This window comes from Hydra viridissima, unplaced genomic scaffold, assembly GCF_058129835.1.
Source record: "Hydra viridissima isolate aposymbiotic clone 2 unplaced genomic scaffold, HvirCarnegie_v1 scaffold_50, whole genome shotgun sequence".
Lineage (NCBI taxonomy): Eukaryota > Metazoa > Cnidaria > Hydrozoa > Anthoathecata > Hydridae > Hydra > Hydra viridissima.
This window is the reverse complement of record NW_028324335.1, coordinates 44,496-63,472: the sequence shown is the minus strand read 5'-3', so window position 1 is coordinate 63,472 and position 18,977 is coordinate 44,496. Positions and strand designations below refer to the sequence as shown.

At 31.4% G+C, this 18,977-nt stretch overlaps 3 pseudogenes; all 3 read left to right on the top strand.

Annotated features, from left to right (window-relative positions):
• Positions 1 to 1,515: 1,515 nt before the first annotated feature.
• Positions 1,516 to 5,012, top strand: LOC149876054 (uncharacterized; annotated as a pseudogene).
• A 1,894-nt stretch (positions 5,013 to 6,906) lies between these two features.
• On the top strand, positions 6,907 to 8,362 carry LOC149876053 (zinc finger BED domain-containing protein 4-like; annotated as a pseudogene).
• A 2,425-nt stretch (positions 8,363 to 10,787) lies between these two features.
• LOC149876052 (uncharacterized) lies at positions 10,788 to 12,756 on the top strand (annotated as a pseudogene).
• The last annotated feature ends 6,221 nt before the right edge of the window (positions 12,757 to 18,977 follow it).

Sequence of the window (18,977 nt, the reverse complement as noted above, 5' to 3'; positions counted from 1 at the left end):
CTTTTCAATATTTTTTTGTTGTAGCAAATGAAGAAATCAGAGTTTGCAAAACTTTTTGGATACAAACACTATGTATTAGTCAAAAAATTATTTACAATGTGCACGAAAAGAAGGATCCGTTGACTGGTACGCCAAAAGCAGATATGAGGGGTAAGCATACTAAAAGAGTGGTTACAGATGAAATAAAAAATAAAGTAATTCACTTCATAAGTTCATTTCCAACAGTTGATAGTCACTATTGCAGGTCTTCAAGCACCCGACAGTACTTACCCTCAAATTTGAATTTAAAAAAGATGTATCAGCTGTACATCGAAACGAATAGTGAGGAAGAAGCAAAAAAAGTTAAAGAGTCTTACTTTAGATTTATATTTAAAACTCAGTTTAATTTAAGTTTCCATAAACCAAAAAAGGACAGGTGTGATGCTTGTGAAGCCTATAAAGTAGCAAAAGAAAATAATAAACTTGATAACACTATGAAAGAGGTGCAGCAAGTTCATTTGCAGGAAAAAATAGCAATGCGTGAAGAAAAAACATATGACCATAACAATGAGCTGGTTGATTTAGTAGTAATTAGTTTTGATCTTCAAAAAGTTGTTCAGTGTCCGAAAGCTGAAATAAGTAGCTTTTTCTACAAAAGAAAACTAAATGTTTACAATCTGACAGCACATGTTAAATCTAACAAAACTATTAAGAAGTACTGTGTTGTTTGGCCAGAAGTAACTTCAGGAAGAACAAATTTTTGATGATGTTGCAAAAACATTTCCTGAATCTAAATATTACATTACTTGGAGTGATAGTTGTGTTCCTCAAAACCGCAACTCAATAATGACAACTGCCATGATTTATTTTCTGACTCAGCACCGACTAGTTGAAGATATTACAATGAAGTACAGTGTACCAGGGCATTCTGCAGTTCAGGATGTTGATAACATGCACAGTCAAATTAAAAAAAACTGCAGTCTTCTGAATTTTACTCACCAATTTCATTAATGAGACTTTTACTTACAGTAAACAGGAAAAAACCATTCACAATTATTCAAATGCAGTCAGAGGATTTTAAAGATTTCCAAAATGTTGCAAACAAATTTTTATTTAAACAAGTGCCATTTTCAAATATAACATCACTCCAAATTAAACGTGCACCTCTTGTTGGGTATAAAGTTTCTTATTCAAATAAAATGTTTCATACAACCAATGTAAAGCCACCTGAGAAATATACTAGAAAAAAAGATAAAGAAGTTAAAAAGAATATTATGTTTACTTTGCCTAAACCAGGTATTCTTTTCAAGTTTAATCAAAGTGCCATTACAGAAAAAAAAAAGAATGATCTGAAAGACATGCTAAAATTTATGCCTTTACAAGATAAGAAATATGAAAATGTTATAAAAATTCGTTAAAATATTTAGATACTTAAACTTTATTTTTTCAGATGTTCTTATTTTTTCTTATTATTAACAAAATATTCAATGTTTTAGTTTTTTAATGTTGTCTCTTGCTTTATTTTTTTTCTTAAATATGGCCTATATCCCACAAATATTTCTTGTAGAACCTTTTAATTCTAACAAAAAATACGTTACTATTGTAGAAAACGTTCTAACTGAAATCGAAAGTATAGCTTAGTTTACAAAATATTTCATCTAATTCCTTTTTAACTAAGTATACAATCATTTTGGACAAAAATTTGTCCGAAATTCTATTAACATTCCCAAAAGTTTAAAGTCGATTTTCTCTATACTAAAAAAACATCACATAGAAACCTATAATTCTCAATCGACGAAGTGCGGACCTAAAAATGGAGGAATGAATTTAGATGACGGTCAGTATGTAAAAGCGCAATTCTGGACGCCATATTTTTTATAACTACGTAGTATTAAAGAAACCCAATTAAAGCGAGCTTTAAAGAAGCCATTAAAAAGTGACGTTACCAATAAAGTTTGTTTGTAATTTAACTTAATTAATAATTTGTAATTAAAGCTGAAGATGCTAGTATCAATAATCTAGCGAAAATTTCTTAGATAAAATAAAAAATTAGTATTGAGAGAATTCGTATTTATTGATGTTCATATATCAAATTTATTCAACTCTCATACAAAATGTCGTCACAAAAAATTCCACACAAAAGGAAATTGAAGCTGATCTTTCAACATGGTTTGCCACTCACAGGATCGTGGAAGTAACAGTCGTAGATCTGCTAAATTTGGAGCTACCGTTTACTCGACTAAACTCGATGCTGTTTATCTAACACCTTCAGAGAGTTTGGACAATTTTGTTTAACATTATTAGTGACTTTTTTTTAAAAATAATCAGTTTAAATAATATTTTGTTTTATTTTTTCTACGTTTCTTGTTCTTTATGACTTCTTCCTGACTGACTTTAAGGCAGAGGTTAAATGAAAAAGTATCACGTTTATGAGACTTGCAGGCTCCTTTTGGGCTGTATCCAAATTTTCCTAGTCGTAACCATATGGACTAATTAAATGGGCTGCATACGGGAACCGTATGGTTCCCAGTGGGAAGCGCGTATGGGACCCGTGTAGAACCCGCTTGCATCTCCTGCTGGGCTAGCAACGGGTTGCTCATATGTGTCCCGTATCAAAGCCCGTGTGGGTCCCTAATGGTACCCTTATGTTTTGGATGGCTGGGTGGGCTCTTGTGAAAAGAAAACTAAGATTCAATGTAAAAGAAGCCAGAAACATTAAAGACTTAAGGGGGATACACCCCCAAAAAATTTCAAAAATTCAAAAAAAAATTTTTAACTGTTTTAGATACATTAATATATGAGGATTTCAAAAATCGTAGTGGCTATGTCTAAAAATTACTCTAAATATCAAAATTTTGCATTTTTCAAGTAGTAACAATGCCGTTTTTCAAAAAATATAAATTTACGTCTTGTAGTACACCTCAACAAATGACTTCTTATGCAATGAAAACTTAGATAAAATTCGCAACTAAAAATCTTATTTGGGTTCTTGTTAGATTTAAAGAGCTTCTTGTTAGATTTATAAAACTATTAGTAAGAAAAATTAGTTTTCAAGTTTAGTTTCAGCTCAATTTTTATCGCAAGAGAAACAAATTTTTTAAAAGTTTTTTAACATGGTAAAAGAAGATAGAGTTAAAGCAAGAACAAAACGAACAGTAAAAAGAAAAAGGATTTTTAATGGAAAGGTGTTACGTGGCAGTGAAATTTTAAATAATTTAAATCACCTTTTAAATGATAATATTGAATCTTTTGTTGATAAACAAAAAGACATCTTCAAAACGTCGACTTCTTTTCGCAAGCTTCAACCTATTTTGAAATTAACACCACAAAAGAATGCTTATGTCCAAAACAAAGATGTGATAGGTTATAGAATAATTGACTGTTCTATTTTGTCAGATGCTGTATCGGTTTTAAGTTGCCCCACTTGCTTTCAAACAACTTTAGCAATAACTGAAAACATTAGCAAAAAGCGAGGACTTGCATGTGAACTTTCAACTTTTTGTTCAAAATGTAAATGTCAAAATAACTTTTATACTTCTAAATTATTAAATCAAAAAGGAATCTTTGATATAAACACACGTACAATATACACAATGAGAACTCTTGGAATAGGATATTCTGGAATTCAAAAATTTACGACCCTTATGAACATGCCAAAACCAATGACGTCGAAAAACTATGATAAACTTGTTTTGAAAATAGCTAATATTACAGAGGAAGTTGCACAGGAAACAATGGCTGATGCTGTAGCTGAATTAAGACAAAATTGTCAAAATGAAGATGAGATTTTAGATATTGGTGTATCGTGTGATGGGACATGGCAGCGTAGGGGATTTTCCTCATTAAATGGTGTGGTTGCTGCACTCTCATTAGACAATGGAAAAGTTATAGATGTTGAGGTAATGAGTCGTTTTTGCAGAGGGTGCTCTTTAAATCAAAACCTTGCTAAGAGAAATCCTACTGCTTATGCCAAGTTTTAAAAATTTACATATTTGTAAAATGAACTTCATTGGTTCTGCAAGTGGAATGGAATGCGAAGGAGCCAGTCGCATTTTCCACCGATCAATTCAAAAACATAAACTAAAATATGTTAACTTTTTGGGTGATGGAGATAGTAAAAGCTACAATATAGTCAAAGATGTTTATCCTGACACTCAAGTAACTAAATTGGAATGTGTTGGGCACTATCAGAAGCGTGTTGGAACACGACTTCGAAAATAGAAAAAAAAAGTGAGAGGACTAGGTGGTCGTGGAAGATTGACAGATGCAACAATTGATCGATTGCAAAATTTTTTTGGTATAGCAATTAGACAAAATACTGGTGATATAGTTGCCATGAAATCATCAGCACTTGCAACTCTTTTTCATGTGGCATCGTCGAAAGATAACAACTGGCACTACCCACATTGTCCAACGGGTGCAAGTAGTTGGTGTAAATTCAACAGAGACAAAGTAAATAAAACCAATACCTACAAGCCAGGCCCTGGCCTTCCTTAAGAGGTTGTATACAAGATCAGACCTGTTTTTGAGGACCTCACTAAAGATGATGAGCTTAAAAAATGTCTTCATGGCAAAACACTAAATGCGAATGAGTCCTTTAATGGAAAAATTTGGAATCGTATACCAAAAACAAAATTTGTCACCATTACAGTGCTAAAGTTTAGTGTCTACGACGCTGTAGCTAATTTTAATATTGGGATGAAATCGTCAATCCTAATTTATGAAAAACTTAACATGATTCCTGGCTATTATACAATAAACGGTTCAAACGTTATAAACAAAATCCACCTTAAACGGTCAATCTATCGAGGAAAGCCAAATAATAAATTGCGTCGTCAAAAATTAAGGGCTAAAAAATTGAAGAAAAGTGATAAAACCTTAGGAAATGAAGGCAAATTATATGAAAAAGGAGGTTTTTAATTTAAATTAGAGTCTTATATGTAATATTTAGTATGTTTGGAGATTTTTTATTTAATAATTTTACATTTTTAGCGTTTTCTCAGTTTGAGGTTTTTCAATATGCCGGTCAATGTTGCAAGAGTACCGCTTAAGCTTTTTGTCTCAAATTTTCAGCATATCTTCCTTTCAATAAGCCCTGTGTTTTAAATGGAACAGAATTTTGATATCTCAAGAAAAAAACCAGAATAGCTGTTTTACCTTTTAAAAAATTGCCCTTTTTTATAATACCATTTTTGTCGGACATGTGCTCAGACCCAGATTTTTTTTTTCCAAATCTGTTCCATTTAAAACACTCAAGCACCTATTCTAAATGCAATACCAAAGTTTCACTTTGCCTTTCTTAATAGTTTTTGCTGAATCTTGGCCGGCGCAAATCATATTTTCTGCTTATTTTAGGGGTTTTTTGGGGTATATGCAACAATCGTTGACCAAAAAAAAAAAAAAAATGTAAATTTTTTGTTTTCATTATATTGTATGTTAGATTACTTAAAAAGTTTTCTTCTATTGTCTATATTTAATTTTGGGGGATAATCCCCCTTAAAAAATAAATGGATTAGAGCTACCAAGAAAGTACAGCCGACGACTGTGCAAAAGCTGATGTCGAGTGTAAAACGCTAAGTGGGTACGTTCTCACGTACAAAACTTCACAAAGTTTCTTAATTGAAATTTAATAATATTAGTATATGTACTTTCAAAATATGTATAACATTCAATAACAAAATACAATATTTATTTAAATATCCTTTATAATGTCCGCGCAGATTCTTTCTGGTACATGCCTTAGAAGTTAAGGCAGATTTAAAAAAATAATATAATTTGAAACTGAAATTAGACGATATGCAGATACCTGATCCGTTTAAAATCTTTCATGGCTGGATGGATTGGTTTGAATTGTTATCTCTATTCTTACCCCTCCCGTAGGGTCTCGGATTCCCAAACCTTAAAGTTTCATAATGGCGCGTTACAAAGCTCAATCGGTGTATTTCATTTAAGGAATACTCGTTATTAGGAGAAAAAATTTGAAAACGTGCATTTATAAACTTTTAAAAGAAATGACTATATATTAAATAATGATAAAAAAGAAACAGATATGCAATATGTACATTTTTATAACATCTTTCATATTTTAAATCTTCTTAATATTCGACACAGTGTTTAATTTTATTTTGGTTGCTGTTAGCACATCCTCTGACGACACTTTAGTATCTGACAGGCACAAGCTAAAAATACAAAAGAGTTCAATTAAGTATTGATTTATTTTGTTTAATAAAGAAATTTAAATGCTATAACTATTTGAAGACTCGACAAAGAGAAACGGCAGGGTCACATTTTGAAAATTTTGACTTTTTACTCCTTCTAGCTTTATTAACCGTAATAGCATATTTTCTATTTGAATTCAAATCAAATAAACGATTTGATGTATATTTAAAGTTTGATGGAATGAAATCTCTTTTCTTTATTATTCAAAAAATAAACTCCCCGAAAAACAAGTTTGAATGTAAATAATGTTCTGCACCTACTATATATACCTTATATACATCAACCAAGTTTACTTTTCTTTGGAGATGGGCCGATTCCGATTCCAATTCTCCCGATTCCAACTATTTTCAAGAAATCGTAAGAATCGCGATTCTCTACCTTTTTTAAAGATTCAAATTCTTTCTAAAATGGCTTTTTAACGACTTTATTTCTTTTATTAACACTCCCTTGATAATTGAAATAAAATATTCACTCTTTGCCGTTGTGACTTTCTTTTGTTTTATATCATTGTAGTAGGTAAGTAAACTGCGAAGGAAAACCTTAACAAAAGTAAACGTTGCAAATACGCAAAATACTGCCACAAAATTTCAATTGATACTTAAACCGGCGATAAGTACTATTATAATAATCTTATTTGCTTGTTTTATTATAGTTATTATTGTTTTTATTATTATTTTTTATTATTATAAATGCTGTTTTTATTTCAGAATATAGTATCATTATCATGCCAAAACGTAAGAAAAGCGAGGTATGGAACTATTTTGCGATCGATTTAAATGACACTAACTCTGCAATATGCAGTATTTGCCAAACAGTTATATCCAGGGGTGATGGCAGCTCTACTGCAGGACCATCTTCTAAATTCATTCCTAACCCTGCTTGTGATACTTCTATGACCATGGCAAGGGAACCTTGATCTATTACACTTACATCTGTATTCACAAGTCTCGGGCCTAAGTCTGAGGATGCTGAGATTAATACTAAAAGCTCTTCTTCTACACTTAGTTCTGTAAAAATGAAGCCTAGATATTCATTTCCTAAGCAACAGACAATGCACCAAGTGTTTGCAAAGACCGGCCTTTCACATCTACAGATCCGAAGTCAATAAAAATTACAAGGCTTATTCCAGAAATGATATGCACAGATAACCAACCTGTTAGTATAGTAGAAAATCCTGGTTTCAAAAGGTTACTGGAGTTTTTGGAGCCAAGATATACAATACTAAGCAGAAAATATTTTTCGACTATTGAAATTCCTAACATTTATCAGAAAGTATCAAGCAAAATTCGTTTCTTGGCAAAGAAAGCTGATCATGTTAGTATAACAACCGACATGTGGAGCTCCACAGCTAATCTTGATTACATGAGCCTAACAGCACATTTCCTAACAGAAGATATGAAACAAATTCACATCAGTCTTGACGTGGTACCTTTTCCATACGAGTCCCACACTGCAGATAATCTTGTTAAATTTATGAATAAATCACTTGAGCGTTGGGGACTACTTGAAAAACTCAAGGTATTAGTATGAGATAATGCCAGAAATATTGTCTCAGCTATGGAAGTAGGGAAATTTTCAAACATTCCTTATCTTGTCCCATACACTTCAGTTGGTTGTAAAAGATGACTGTCTTGACAATGAAGGAATTTCTTTACTAACTGCTACATGTAGAAGAATAGTAGGACACTTTAAACATTCGGTTAAATCGTACAAACATTTGAGACAATCTCAGGAGATTTTGGGACTTCATAAACACAGCATCATTCAAGATGACCCAACTAGATGAAATAGCACCTTCCACATGCTAAACCGTTAAATTGAACAAAAAGATGCGATTCTGTTGGTAACGCCACATTTCCCAAAAGCTGGTCAAAAAAACAAAGAATTGTCAACCGAAGAATGGGACTATTTGGTTTCTCTCGTTACTGCTTTAAAAGCTTTTGAAGACGTCACGCTTACTGGAAGTTCATCAAAAGTAACCACATCAGATGTTATCCCAATAATAAATACAGTTAACATGTCACTTGATCGCATCAAGGACTACGGAAATTTCAAAGAATCTCTGTGTGAATCTTTGCATCGTCGTTATGGAGACTGCGAGAACAAATCTGTATATGCCTTTGCAACAATACTAGATCCAAGATTTAAAAACAAGATTTTTAGGAGCAGGGCGATGGCTGAGAAAGCTGTTACTTTACTGATAAGTGAGTTGAATGCACTAGAAATAGACGAAGGTCTTGAAACTAAAGTTGCTGAAAATCAAGAACGAACCACACCTGCTCCAGGTGCTGTCTGGTCATTATATAACCAAATAATTAACACAAATTCTGTGGTAAGTATTATATGTACTTCTATATTATTAATTGCTTTAAATATTGCAAAATATTTGACTATATTTCTCCGCGAAGCAACCTTGTTCGTCAAGGTCCGTGTTTCCGATTTAAAGAATTGAGAGAGGGCTATTACCACGATTAAGAACACAAAATAATTTTTAAAAAAATGAGTAGCCTCCTCAACTGAAGTGGCCCCCTCGGCCTTGGGGAGGTGAAAAATATGAAAAAACCAATTCTTTTTATATTTTAGATACTTAATGCGTATTGCACTATGTCAGACGAAGTAGCAGTGTAATTAAAAGAACCTCTACTCGCAAGTCACGAAGACGTATTTGATTACTGGAGGAAATCCAAATTTCTTAATAAGGAAAAACTAGCGCAGAAATATTTAGGGACGCTTCTACGTACAGTGTTTTCGGAGCAGTTATTTAGTACTGCGAGGCTTATCTGCAACCAGAAAAGAAGCCGGTTAACTCCGGAACGAGTGCAAATGCTTGTGTTTTTGAACAAAAATCTGCCATTTCTAAACTATCAGTACTAATAGTAGTGACATGTAAATGCTGAAGATACGACATTCTGTTTATCTGATCACTATCCATTACTTATGACTATATCATTTTTTCTTATTACTAATAATAAGGTTATACAAACATTCACTATATTATTTGTTATTTATTATTTCACAAGGCTAACACGGTTTTAAAAGCAGGGGAGGGGGGAAGGGCACACTCCTTTGATTTGTAAAAAAAAAACCTCATTTTTGAGGTCAATAAAAAAAAAAAAAAAGGTTTTCGATCAAAATGAGTGGGGAGGGCGTTCTCCATAGAGCCTCGGTGTAATTAGTCCTGTTTCACCTGTACATATAACTGACTTCCGTGTTTTTATTTTCAAAATTCGCCTAAGCACTAAAATAACTATAAGTGCTATCAGTTAAATTAAAATAATAAAAATCACAAAAGAATCGGAATCCGTAAAGAATCGGAATCGCAACTGAGAATCGGAATCGGAATCGGAATCGGTATTTTTTGGAATCGGCCCATCTCTACATTTCTTACTTTTTGAATTATCAAGACTTATACTGATAGCTGTAAGTCTTTGTTTATTAAAACAGTCACAGATGATTTGGTTGATGTAAATTTTATAAAAATGGCGAATGATTCAAGAAGAAAACAAAATATCGATTTAAAAGGTTATAATAGCAGTTAAAAATACAAACCTTTTATAACAAATCGAGAGGTAATTACAAGTAAGAGTTTGTTTGTTCATGTTTGCTTTTCTGCATTTACTTCAATCTTTGGCATAAAGAAGGGAAGATTGGAAATAAAAAAGAAGTCTTTTAGCTACAGGCACATTATAATTTTTTATTGAATACATTAATGATTATAAAATCTTTATTCTTAACGCCCGTTTCCAATAACATTTTTCATATATAAAAATTACGTTTTTTCATTATATAGATCACTCACCTCAAGATCGAAGAGGAAAACACAAAAATCATTATAAAAGATTTACTGCTGAACTAAAAAATAAGATATGTGATCACATCTTTTCTTTCAGAGGTCAAGAGTCCCACTATTCTCAAAAAAACAAAAAACAAGGTGATTATATTTTCCTGAAGAACAGAATATTACCAAGGTGTTTAATCTGTTTAAAATCAAATATGGAAATAATAAATTGTCATATTAATCTTATCGCAATATATTTAACAGTAATTTTAACATTTCTTTGGGTACCCTAGAACTGAAACTTATTCTAAATGTGATGAGTTTAAAGATAAAATCGAAGCAATAAAAATTGAACTATCTTTTAATTCAGAATGCAAAATGCTTAAACAACAATTGCATGAGGTAGAATTACAGAAAGAACAACTCCACAAAGATGCAGAAACATTTTATGTTGGAAAACGAAATGCAAAGTTTAAAGCACGAAGGGATATAACAAAGATTTGTATCAATTGCTTCTGACTTAATTTACCAAATCTATCAACCAAGAACTTTTACTAGAGAAGAAAATTGGCATTTTATTCATTTAATATTCACGCGCCCAGCCTGCACAAGACGTATCCAAAACGTATTCTATTTGTCTGATAATCGTATTATAAAGATAATACAAATTGTATACGTTTTAAATATGTATACCCGTATACTACACATGAGCTAAATAAATTGTTTAAGCCGTGCTTTCAATACGAGGTTTTCAGTTTCCGCGTCGTAAAACCAAATTGAGCACGTTTAATGTAGGTTAACATTTAAAGGAATGACGTATTATCGTAAATGCAGAAGATTAAATGCTGAACTTAAGAAAATCGTTAAAGAGGAGGATAGCTTTAGTTCTATTGAATATAACTCTTTTGTTGATGATACTTTATGTGTTAAAAATATATTTTCAGTTTGCACTAACGAGACGATAATTGAAAATATCGATTTTGGTGTGCTCTCTGAGTCAAACAGCACACCAAAATCTATATCGTTAGAGTCTGAGCGAAGTTATGATGAATGTGATTTTGATACTGTTCCAGCAATGCATCCTACATTAAACGATGATAGTGGTCACAGTGATAATGGAGATTAAGATATCACTTATGGTCTAGTTAGTTTATCATGTAAATACAATCTGTCAAGATCTTTCATGGACAATTTACTCAAACTTTTAAGGGAAAGTGGACATTGCTGCTTGCCAAAAGATTCACGTACATTGCTAAAAACTCCTAGAGAGATTGATTATAAACAAAAATGTGGCGGAGAATATATTTATTTTGGTATAAAATGTGCAGTATTAAAGCAGTTAGTTTTTCTTCCGAGTTTTCATTTAAACCACGATTCTATCAACCTAGATATCAACATCGATGGACTTCCTTTATTCAAATCATCAAAAGTTCAGCTTTGGCCTATTTTGGGTAATTTTGATGGCTCAGGTGTTTTTACTACTGCTTTACATTCTGGAACAAGCAAACCTAATTGTGTTACAGATTATCTTGATGATTTTATAAATGAAATAAATATTTTGAGAATTGATGGTATACACTTTAATGATAAGATGTATGCTGTAAAACTTAAAGCTTTTATATATGTGATGCACCTGCACGATCCTTTCTTAAGTGTATATTTGGTCATACAGGTTATAATGCATGTGAGTGATGTCAAGTAAAAGGTTCTCGTGATAGTAACAGAACTGTATATAATGATGATATTAGTTATCCGCTTCGTAAAAATGAAGATTTTAATCAACTTCTGTATATAAATAGCCATCAAGTGCAGCTACCGCCATTAGTTAAAATAGATGATTTTGACTGCATTAAAGGTTTCATTTTAGATTACATGCACTTAGTGTGCCTTGGAATTACAAAAAAAGATTAATCTTTCTAAAATCTGGTCCTAGGATATGCAAATTATCAAACTCACAGGTATTAGAAATATCTGCTAAACTTATTTCTTTTAACGGTAAACTCCCTTCGGATTTTGTAAGGCAACCACGATCTTCAGAAGATTTATTATTTTGGAAGGCAACAGAATATAGGGAATTTTTACTTTATTTTGGTGTTATTGTTTTAAAGGGAATTGTTTCAGATGCAATATATGAACATTTTTTGACATTTAGCATTGCAACGCGTATTTTATTGTCTAAAAATGATGAATTTCGTAGTTACTATCTTGATTAAGCTTACAATTTATCAGTATATTTTTGCAAGAAAGCCAAGTTTTTATATGGGAATACGTTTTGTGTATAAAATGTTTATTGTATTATACATGTTCATGATGATGCAAAATATTTTTGGTGTTCTTTAAACAAGTTGTCTTCATTTCCTTTCGAAAAATATATGCAAACATTAAAGAAATATATAAAAAACTCTAAAACTCCAATAGTGCAAGTAGCAAAACATCTTTCTGAGTTGGAGAACTTACATTTTATGAAAAATACAAAAACCCTGGTCTATAAAGTAAGTACTCGTTTTCGTGACTCGTTGTTTTTATTAGAGGACATCACTTTCTTTTTTATTAAAGAGATAGATGGAGAAAATTGTAAATGTTATGCTTTTAAGAATGACCAGCTTTTATCTTTTTATAAAAGTCCAATTGATTCTAAGGAGTTAAATGTTGATATAATAGATATGAAACAGATTCGTTTTTGCCCAAAAATGTTATGTAAGTCAAAACTTATCCGAAAAGCTGTTGTTACCTTATAAAATGGTTTTATTTGTATGTCATTAGTTCATGAATTTATTTAATTTTATTTTCAAGTGATCTTTGTATAAAATAAAACCAATGTTTATAAATATAGCTTTTTTTTAATTTAATTGCAGATTTTTTAAAATATATAACGTTTAACATAAAAATTTATTATATTAAATACTCCTTAAATTTTCTCAATTTTAACTTTTGTATAAATAAATCATTTTGGTATAAAAAAGATTAAGGTGATGTTAATTAAAATAGATTTAACCAACCATACTACAATGGGGCGAGATAGAAAACTGGCTAAAATAACTTTCTCTAATTCAATGATCTACTAATTAGTCAAATATAAAAACAAAATCTTTGATAATTATTTTTATATTAGCCTTGGTTTAGTTAAATATGGCAAGCAAAACTATTAAAAATAAGTTACTTTAGACAAGAGTTGTGTTGGAAGAAAAAGCTGGTTCTCAATTTGAAGATGTAATTCCAGCACATTGAGTAAATGAATATAAGTGTATGGTATTTTGGCCGTCAACTATGTCAGTCCAAAGAGCCATTTTGGAACAAATTGGCGTTGACAAAACATGGAGAAAGTTTAAATGGATCAAAACTAAAACTGTGGATGGTAAGTGGTTTGATTGTATTATTTTAATCTATGTAATACATTTTAATCTGCATCCTGTTACAAAAAGGGTAATAATTAATTGGCAAAGCAAAGATAGATCGGCTTTTGCATCTGCATTGCCGATCTATTAAGTTTGTCACTTTTGCCAAGTAGATACTTCAAAAAGAGAAAACATTTTTCTTTGTCAAATGCTAATATGATCACCATTAGATAAACATACTTAATTCTATTTAGTTGCTATATGTGTGAATGTTGGATGACTTGGTTTATTTTTACCAATTAAAATAAGTTTTACTTATAACTTTCAGATTGATCTGGGGTTTGGTGTCACAGTATCGAACACGAAGCTTTCCATGATTAAGTTGACAAGAGCAACTCATCTTGGTAGGCTGCTCATGGATTTGATATTCACCCAAGAGGAGATGGCACAGAGTTCAGTGACAGGTCGTGTTTGTAACTCTTCAAAAGTAGCAAAGAAAGCATTGAATCCATTAAAAGTTGCTGCACTGTTGTGTAAGATTTCAAAATAAGCCATTTGTAAAAACTATTTGTGCATCATTTTTTTAATTGGCATTACTAAACGTTATATTTTTATGCCAATAATCAATGCGTTATACTTTATTTATTACAAGTTTTGTATTTCCTGCTTTGTTTTGTAGCGTACGTTCAGAAACAATATCCTGGAGCCGATAGCAGTATGAGAAAGCAGTCAATGGCTAAAAAGCTGCAAGATGTAGGGAAATTCAAAAAGCGGCAAACGAAAGACAATATTGTGGATGAAAATGAACCAGAAGATATTTGTTAGCAAAAAAATTTTTCATTTATGTTTTTCAACAAGATTTAAATTTTACTTCGTTTATTGACTTTATTCTGCAAAAGCGATCCCATTGATCAAGAGAACTCAATAATATTAGCAATTTACGTGATAAAGTTTGCGTTTTATGGTATATATGGCAATTAAAAAAACATGAGATTTCATATAATTCGAAAGCTAAACATGCTGTTTTACCATGGAAAAACCATGGAATTTGGAATTCTTATTTGCAACACAAAAAACCATAAGTTTTCCATGGAAAATCTGTGATAAAAACCCATGAAAAAACCATGGGTATTTGAAACAAGTTCCCATAGAAAACTCATGAGTTTTTCCATGAAAAACTCATGAGTTTGCCATGGGAACGTGTTCTAAATACTCATGGTTTTTCCATGGGTTTTTTTCATAAATTTCCATGGGAAATTTCCATGCGGGTCAACAGGTAAGTAGCAAAGTATAATTATTACACAAAGTATTGCTATTTAAAATTGTATAATTGTGATAGCTACTATAATAATTTATATTACCATAATTATAAATTATTGAAAAGGCATCTTTACATATAGCTATTTCTGTATTAAAAAGTTAATCATGACTAGATCTGGAAATGCTAGATCGAAATATTGTTGAGCAATCACAATAAGTTTATGTTACTAGATGCAGTCGCGTATAATTTTGTAATATAGAAATATCATACACAGGGGCATCGCCTTGGAGGGGGTAGAGGGGAGTCTCCCCCTTCCAGAATCTAGAAAAGAGGGAAATTGGGAATTTTCTTGCCACAAGTTGGAGTAGTTGGGAAATCGGTGATAAAATTAAAAAATATTTTCTAGTTAAATAAAATTAAAATGTTTGCGAAAATCCACCAAAGATCTAATTCTTTTTTGACTTGGACAAATAAACTTAACGTTTATTAAACGACTTAAGGCTGTTTTCCACAAGACGAAACAAATTGCGAAGTCATAACTAAGTGCCCTTTTGATATCCACGTTGTTTTGTTTTTTTCGCGCTACTATTTTTTGTTATCAACAATAAAAATGGCAGCTGCAAGTTTATGCTTTATGTTTGACTAAAAGCAGTTATTCTTTTTTTTTTCATACTTTCTACTTTGAAACGTGAATATTTATTTCCATGAATTGATTTTAACATTTCTGTCTTTGTATAAAAGATATAATAGTATTTAAAATGACATGATTCATTTTTTAATATAATAATTTAAAGTATAAAGCTTTTCATCAGGAAGTATAAGAAAATAAATGCTAAACTCTGAAATGAACGTTTTGCGCCTGTTATTATTTCTAATTATCAGTATACTATAGTAGGATCAGAATTAGGTTTGTAGTTGTAATAGGCCTAATTAGAATATATAATAGGATTATTAGTCTTATTCTATTATTGTAAGACTCATATCTTATCCCACTTGTTAAGAGTGATAACTTTTATAAACATTTTTAAAATCATTTTAAAATTACGGTAAATTATAGTATCTGCATTTGTTTTCCAGCACTAACTATGAAAAGCAAAAGATATAAATTACTATTTGGCATATGGAAAGCAGTATTTAACAACGACAATAAAACCAGTCATGAAATCCGTTCATAGTGGTAGAAAGGTTCATATACTAACAGTGGGAGCCCCAGAGAATCCATTTGTAGTATCTTTAGCTTCAAAAAAACGAAAAACGGAACCTCAGAATGCTTGTAACGATGTTGAAGTGGGTGATGAAATACAAAGTAGTAAACATACAAAGTTAGACTTGATAATAATTGAAACATCGACTTCAACATGTGGTATATCCATAGAAGAAGAAACAAAATCTTCTGATTAGAAATTTGAAGAGTACGCAAGTTCAAAAATTCAAGATAATGATGCAAAAGTGGAAAACCCGAGTTATGTTGTAGTCCAGGAACAAGCAGAGAAATTTACAGAATTAAATTCTAAATCAGATCATTTAACTCAGTTTCCTGACCGAGATGAAAAAGATGACACGAATATTATTAACTTGGATAGTACTGAAGTAAGCAGTGAAACAACAAATTGGACTTCGCTCATGGGGAGTTTGGGTGTTTTAATAGATAATCTTAAAAATTGTAATGACATTTATAAAATATATTGTAAAGAAGAATCAGTAAATGAAAAGTTCGCTGCAAATGAAATTTTGAATGCAATAAGTTCTGTGGTGGAAGTGTCAAAAAATGTTTTGAAAAACGGTTAGATTCGGGAAAGGCTGTTGAAATCCGTCGAATGCACTGATAAGACTGGAAAAGGGATGGCTGAGCTTATTTTATCTTCTTTACATAAAAAAGGCATTGACACATCAAAGATAGCTTCTTAGTCGTATGACTACGAGAGTTTGAAGGAGTACAAATGTATATAACAGAAGAAGTTGGGCATAATACCTTGTCAAGGCCTCAGTACAAACACTGCTTTTGAACATGCCTGCAAAGTTAATACATTAATACGAGAATTGTTTTATGTCCTCGAACAGTTGCATGTTTTCTTCACATCAAGGACAAAAAGATTTAGTCATTTTAAAGAAAAACCTGAAGACATTGACAGTGCAATACAGCTTGTAAACCTGTCTAGAACATGATGGACCGCACGAGCAAAATCTGTTAAGGCTTTAAATCAGTGTTTAGAGAAAGTTATTGATCTTCTTCTGAACATCTCAATTAATAAGATTTTTGATACTAACACGAGAACTAAGGCAATAGGACTTCTGAAAAAAAGTAACAACTTTTGATTTCTTTATTACTCTTTTCTTCATGAAGAATATCATAGAGTAGATAAAAATATTAACAGAAATCTTAGAAAGTCCAAACTTCAATGTCATTGACAGTATTAATGTAATTGATAGTACTGCCAAGAACATACAAAATATCAGTAACGATACAGATGCTATGAATAATTTGATTAAAAGTGCAGTAATATTTTCTAGAAAATTACACATTGATGCAATAAAAAATGATTACGAACGACACTCTAGATTAATAGCAATGGAGATGAAAGCTTTTTATCAGAAGAATTCAAAGAGGTCATAGACTCTCTAGCCATTGGTCTAACTGAAAACTCGGCAGCATCAAAGGAAATATTTGCCCCTATCACCAAACATTTTAGGTTTCCTTAAATAAGGATAATTTCAGTTTTGAAAACTTAACAAAAGCAAACAAACTTTTTCTTCCTGGATACAAGGATCATTTTCCAGATGTTCATGTGCTGAAAATCCTGATGGAAATTTTGATAGATATCTATTTAGAAGAAGGTGATGAAGATTTTAAGCCATCAAGAACACCAGCTAAGACGCTGCAAGACATTTTGTACCATGTTGTGAAGTTAAAGGATATACTGAAACAAGCCCATAAACTATGTGCTTTTGTAATCTCAGCTGCTTAGAGTGTATTATCAAATGAAAGTTCTTTCAGTAAACTCAAGATTGTAAAATCACATCTGAGAACAACAATGAGTGTCGAGAGATTGGATAGTCTCATGCTGCAGAAGTGCGAAAAAGAACATTATAAAGTAGTTAACACCAAACATCTTGTTAAACGATGGGTTCAATTGATGAAACGTCATATTAAAATCAAACAGTAGACAAAAAATGATAAACTGATGATAAAATATTGTGCGTATAAGTTTGGTAAAAAGATAATATTTTCCTTATTCCTTTGTACTTACTCATTTCCGTAAAATTTTAAAATGCTATATATGCTTCCAGAATGGTTTGTTAAAGTTTATTGGATTTGTAAATTGTAACATTTTTTTGTACTGGTACAATTTCACTATGAATGGGTAAAACCTTTAGACGTTTTCTGAAAAGAATATTTGCGTATATGTAAAGGAAGCTTTGTTTTGCTAATAGACTTTAATACTGATAATTGGCAATTCATGAGAGTGAGTGCAGTGTAGTATAACAATCAGTAGATTTTGTAAATAGGGCAGAATTGATTTCTTGAATTAAAAAAAACAGTTGTGAAAACTATGTTAAGCAGTTAGAAAAAACAAGGTCTTTTCCCCCCCCCCCCCTCCGGAATTTTCTCACGCAACGCCCCAGATCACACATTGTTATTACTTAGATTTGCTGTAGACTGTAGTATTACCAGTTGACTGTATTTTTTTTGTACCATTGCTACACATCCAGTGGAACCTCTATTTCGAGTTGATGTTTGCGTATCGCACCCTTTTTTTACTCTGTCTAGCAACCTATACTATACAGATAGTGCAATAGCGACTTAAAATAGTTAAATTGATAAACTCATAACCATACTAATAACAGTTCAATGTCAATAATAATTTTAATTTAGCAATACTAATTTAGACTAACTGTAGTCGTAACGGCTAACTGTTTATGGAAAGATATTCACTAATTTATAGCTTACACTAGCACCACCACTAGGAGGATTAATAATGCTATAATTTTTTTGAGTAGGTGTGAACTATTCTTAATTAAACGGGAAGGGCAGAGGAAGAGATTCTTTTGTTAATAAAAGAAAAAATTCAAATTTTGATTTGTGACAAAAAATCTTGTATGCACGAGGAATTTGTTTATTTAGTAACAACCTTTTAAGGACAGGTTTGGTAATACTCAAGTCTCATTGCAGCGCAAATCGATGATTTTCGAAAAATAAATCCAGTGCAAAATTTAAAAGAAGTAAAACAACTCCGTCAAATATATGATAAGCTTGAAATTATGGATCACTTCTTATTGCCATTATATCAGAAAGAATTCCACGTGAATTAATCATTGTTATTTCAAGACATTTTAAAAGTGGTAACTGGAACTTAGTAATGCCAATTAAAAAAATTTATGAATGTGATTAAGAAAGAACTTTCAG